This window comes from Pinus tabuliformis, chromosome 9 (assembly GCF_031772625.1).
Source record: "Pinus tabuliformis cultivar Carrire ecotype Pingquan chromosome 9, CPIR1, whole genome shotgun sequence".
Classification (NCBI taxonomy): Eukaryota; Viridiplantae; Streptophyta; class Pinopsida; order Pinales; family Pinaceae; genus Pinus; species Pinus tabuliformis.
The window spans coordinates 1,932,565,440-1,932,571,465 of NC_142307.1; the positions used below are offsets into that span (position 1 = coordinate 1,932,565,440).

Sequence of the window (6,026 nt, forward strand, 5' to 3'; positions counted from 1 at the left end):
GACTCTTGAAGCCAAAATCACGCAGAATGAAGTTAAGGAAGCTCTCTTCGCAATGGATCCCGATAAAGCCCCGGGACCAGACGGTTTTACGCCCAGGTTTCTCCAGGCCTGCTGGCAGATTGTAGAGAAGGAATTCTGCAAAATGATACAGAAATCTCAAGACTGTCAGAAGATTGGTGGCTGTACAAACTCAGCCTTTCTTGCCCTCATTCCCAAAGAGAAAGGAGCAAACACTTTCAGCAGATTTCGCCCAATTTCCTTATGCAACATTGGGTACAAAGTTATAACTAAAGTGATAGCCAACAGGTTGAAAAGAATTCTCCCCAAAATCATCCCGGACAATCAAGGTGGATTTATACATGGCAGGCAATTGGTGGACAACTTCGTTTTGGTCCAAGAGGCGATTCATTCCAGTCTGCACCGAAAGGAAAAAGGTATGGTTATCAAACTAGATCTTGCAAATGCTTTTGATCGTGTTAGACATAGTTTTTTGTTTGAGGTGTTGCAAAAAATGGGGTTCAGTCCAAGCTTCATTAAGTGGATTAGAGCCTGCATCTCGGAGCCATGGATTGCCCCTTTGGTGAATGGAAGGGCAGCTAACTTCTTCAAAGCCACTAGAGGGTTGAGGCAGGGGTGCCCCCTTTCACCACTCCTATTCATTCTTTAGGCCTTTGTTCTCAGTTTTTATCTACAACAAAAGCAACAAGAACAAGACATCGTTGGCCTGTGCATAGCTAGAGGAGTCAAAAGTATCAACCACGCCCTCTTCGCGGATGACACTCTTCTGCTGGGGGCTGCAACTCCTCATTCAGCATCCAAATTCAAAGAAGTTCTGGAAGATTATTGTAAGATCTCGGGAAGTGTTCTAAACAATGCCAAATGCCATATCTACTGTTGGAATATTCCTGCCTCCACTGCAAGCTCCATTGCCCGTTGCCTCGGTTTCGCAATCTCAACCTCTTGGTCCTCTTTCAAATATGTAGGACTGCCCATCTTCCATTCAAGGGCTTTGAGTAAAGACTGGTTGCCATAGTTAGACAAACTTAAATAAAAAATGCAGGCCTGGGGGTCCTCCTGGCTAAATATAGCTAGGAAATCAGTGCTCATAAAAGAAGTGCTCAACAACCTTCCATTATTTAAATTCTCGGTTCTATTGGCACCTGTGGGAATCATTAAAAAGATGGAGGAATTAATCAAAACTTTTTTCTGGAAAGGAGGCAAACAAAACGAGAAAAAAATTTCTCTAGTAAATTGGGATACAGTCACCAGACCATTTCAGGAGGGAGGTCTGAATTTTAAAGATCTCAGTGCCCAAAACTTAGCCATGGGAGCCAAATTAATTTGGAAAATCATAGCTCCAAATCCTGGTTGGGTGCAAATTGCGTTGTGGAGGAAGTACTTCAGAGGGCCGAGAACTAGATGTCTGGATCAGCCCAAGAACCATTTCAACTCTCCTTTCAGCAGGTTCATCAGCAGAACCAGTTCGTTGATAAGGAACCATTCATTCTGGATACCAGGCAATGGAAAACGCATTCATATCTGGAATGACAGCATCCTAAATAGACCCCCGCTGGCAGAGTCAAAGGACATGCCTGAATTGCAGCGCTGGATGTCAGAGGCTAGCATAAACTCATTGTGGGATCTTTCAACATGGAATGGCAACTTGTGGTCGGGTTGGAAGCAGCTCGCAGTTCCATCCAATCTACGCCCTAACCTGAAAACATTAATCACATAGTTGCATGGGCTAGCTCCAACTCAAGCAAGCAAGCATGACGTGAGAGGCTGGGGAACAAGTCAAACAGGATATTCTGTAGCCCAGGGCTATGTCAAATGCCTTGAGAGGCCCCACATGCCTCTGGACTGGCATTTGGAGAATCCCTTCAATCCCCAAGGTAGATCACTTCTGTTGGCTCGTCTGCCACCAAAAAATTCTAACTGAAGACAGGCTTCAGAAAAGGGGCTTCTATGGGCCGTCTAGATGCTCTCTTTGCAAGGAAAATTCAGAATCTGCATGGAGCGCTCTACCAAAATTCATCAGCTAGCAAGTCTGGCTGGAAAGGAACTGAAGGATTTTTCGAAATAAGGAACAGGACTTCAGATTAGTGGCTAACGCAGTAAAATGTCAACTAGTTGAGTGGCTGGAAGATAAAGGGGACGACACAAATTTAAGCCAGCAGGACATAGAGCTGGGAACTGCTCTCAATTTCAAATTTCCAAAAGCAAACAACTCTCCTTCTCCTTGCAAAGATTGGCAAGTCAGAAAAAATGAAAACGATTTTCAAATCTGGATGTCCAATCAAACTCTTCCTTCCCTCTTCTTCGATGGGGCTGCTAAAGGGAACCCAGGTACTGCGGGAGCTGGAGGTATTATCATCATTCCAGATGGAACAATTGTGCATAGATTCGCTTGGGGATTAGGCCTCTCCTCAAGCATACAAGCCGAAGCGATGGCCCTCTTCCAAGGAACCAAATTCCTCAAAGAACTGGGCTACAAGGAGGCAAATGTCTTCGGAGACTCCCAGGTGATCATCCAAGCTTTGGCGAACAAATCCAATCCAAAGGACCTGCAGCTTGCAAGGATAATTTCAAGGATCAAAGGTATGACAAAGTCCATGAATCTGAAGTACTTTCATGTTTTGAGAACGAATAACAAAGAAGCAGACAACGAGGCAAACAAGGTAGTTCAGTTAGATGCTGGTTCCCTTCTCAGAGACAATGAAATTCTTTGGGATCCAATTCCCTAAAGTGACATGTTTTTTTGCCTCCTTTTACAACAGTTTGTTTGTATCTTCCATCTCGGGAAATTAGCAGCAAAAGTACACTTTGTTAAATGTAAAAAGAGGATCTGGTTAAGAGTAGGTGGTATATTTCGTTGTCTGAAAAGTTGTGCAGAACTCTACCTCTTATTTTGTAACCGAATTTGTGGCTCTTGGCCACCCAGTTAATGAAATCTCATAACCGTTTCTGTTAAAAAAAAGAAAAAAAGAAAAAAGAAAGATAATATCAGGAGGCCTGTTTGGGATAAGCATGGGAACTAATGACTTTGCTCTTAATTATTATATGAATTCTATTCTCAGTGAAAAATACAGTGTAACGCAGTTCCAGGATCTTCTGTTACATTCTCTTTCGAAATTTATACAGGTGATCCATAGTTTCATCAATGCAATTATAAATGGTGATGTTAGGCATTTATTGGGTCTATATTAAGTGACTGTTAAAATGCGTGTGTGACAGAGTATATACACCGAGGGTGCACACAGACTTGCTGTCCTTGGCCTGCCTCCTTTTGGTTGTTTACCTTCACAAATAACTATGCATAACTTGATGGGTAACACCTGCATTGACGAGTATAATGATGTTGCTGTTTCTTTCAATCAGAGGATTATATTATTATTAAAGACGGTGAAGACCAGATTCCTTGGCCTTACAATGATTTATATTGACATATATGATAAGTTGTTTGACATCATACAGCAACCTGGTGCATATGGTAATATTTTGTATATCGGGTCGCTTCCTTTTCTTTGCTAACTAAGTTTTTTCAATATGTCTTTTCACTTTATATAAATAAAATGTATATCCAAGCTTTTTAGTTGGTTTAGTTAGTCTGTTGCTAAGTATCTTATTTATAGGGAGGTCACTGACCTGGAGTTAGGTAGGGAGGTTACTGTTAGGTCTTGTTAATTTGACTGACCTAAATTTTCCTGTGAATATAAAGGTCACTCAATCTCCATGAACCACTTTCAAGAAAAATATTTACCTAAAAACTATCCAAAAGACCCTGAACCACCTGGTTCAAAAGAATAAAATGTATATCTCAAAACTATCCGAGGGATATTCATACTCATCTCGCAAATAATTCTTGAGACTCTCCCTGACCTGGTCTCAATTTAACTGGAGAATGAATATGACTTTTGATTCTAATTCATAGATATATAGAAAATATTAATGAATAAGGTAAAGCAAGAAAGAGATATTTGTAGATTTCCCGGAATTTGACAATGTAATGTGTTGTTTCTGGTTGCAGGGTTTGAACAAACTAGGAGTGGTTGCTGTGGAACGGGTTTGATAGAGACAGCCTATATGTGCAACTCCGAAAGCCCAACCTGTCCGGATGCATCCAAATATGTGTTCTGGGATTCAGTCCATCCAACAAGCCATGTTTACGAGATCCTCACCCAAAACATATTTTCACAAGCTCTTCCGCTTATCAGCTAACGCCACTGCGTATGTTACGTCTACTATTCATTAGTCTGCAGGGAATCGTAAAATATTAGTAATATTTACAGTGCCAACGTCCAACCAAGTTATGGAATGGGTTTTGGTTCCTCAAATATTATTGATCTTTTTCCCTCCTTGTAAATTGTTGATTTAGAACCGAATAATAAATCTCCCTACAGAAAGAAAATTATGGCATTTAGAGATGGAGTTGTTTTTAGTGCGATTTTTTGGACTTTCTCGTGCTTGAATCTGGTAGAAAATTTTGAGGTGAAATCTTGATTTGTGTTATTTAAATTGGTTTTTTTCACTGTATATATGGATTCAGCACCCTGAAAAACTTCTAGGGCACTTGGATTGTGCAAGGATTACTCATCAAACTTGTGATTTCAATAAACTCTTGCTGGATTTAAAGAAATTAAACCAGAAAAACCCACCTGAAAAGTTTCCAAAAAGTTGCACTAAAGACAACTGGTTTAAAAATTGTTGTCCACAATCGGTTAAAGCAATGGTGTAACATTTTAAAATTTAGAGCTTGATTATATTTGAGGAAGATAATTGTTGTTATTGTTTTTTTCCAAAACATAATTATATGGGTAAGGATATTCCTATTACATGTTAATATATATTTTTAAATATTATTATTTAATTTAAAAAAAATTGCAAAAATTATCAATAAAGATGGTTATAATTTTTTAATAGTTGCAAAGTATATGGTACTTAATGTGTAATTTGGAAAGAATTATAAGATTAATTGAAATGAGAAAATTATATATAATTTTGTATATGGTTTTTGGGTCAAAATATCTCCACTCTTAATTAATTTGCAAATTAAATATTAAATTTGTTTTCTAGAAATTGAAATTAATTTTTAATTTTTTAAATTTGAATTTCTAATTTTTTATTGTGGGATTATTAATTTTATGTGGTTTAAAATCAATTTCTCAAAATTAAAATTTGTTTTACAAAATTAAATAAATAAATCTAAAAAAAATATGGATTTTTCTACAATTAAGATTTTCTTTCCATTCATTATTTTACTTATTTTTAACAATAAATATTTATTAACTATAATTATTCTTTGATTGTTTTGTATTCTTTTTAATAACAATCTAATCCTACTTATAAATTAATTAATTAAATTAATATTTTTTTCCGTTCATTATTGTACTTAATTTTAGCAATAAATATTTATTAACCTAAAATCATTTCTTGCTTGCTTTCTATTAATTGTTGTATTGTTTCTATTAACAATGTTTTATTCTAATAATAATGTTTTTTCATCTTTTTTCCATTAATATATTTTATTAATCATAATATTGTTTGATAGTTTAATTATTTAATTGTTGCCCGCCTTTTTTTCCTAAAACTATGTTGTCATGTACCAATAGATTTGTAGCAAATTGATTCCCCCTCCACCCAGATTGTAGTGTTTAAATTGTGCACTTAATATAACTAGGTTATATGATCACGTTATAAGTTATATGATCACATTCACCCCATAAAAGTCTTATAAATTTTACATAAAAAACAAGTACTAAACAACAATTTTACATATTATTCTTGTTTTAAAATAATTGTCATTAAAAATTTGAAATTAATTAAATATTTTAACTATAAAAATTTTCTATTTTAATTATAATTTTATTTTTTTTAAATATAAAAATAAAATAAAATTATTTTTAGAATTATATATATATATATAACATTTATTACTCTTGTATCAAACAAATTTCTTCAAATCTATGATGTTAGTTAATGAATATGCCACATGATATTGAAGTCTAACTTTAAATATAGTTACCACA

General features: G+C 35.8%; 1 pseudogene; it reads left to right on the top strand.

The window, feature by feature from the left end:
- The first annotated feature begins 3,027 nt into the window (after positions 1-3,027).
- LOC149156690 (GDSL esterase/lipase At5g22810 pseudogene) lies at positions 3,028-4,218 on the top strand (annotated as a pseudogene).
- Positions 4,219-6,026: the final 1,808 nt, after the last annotated feature.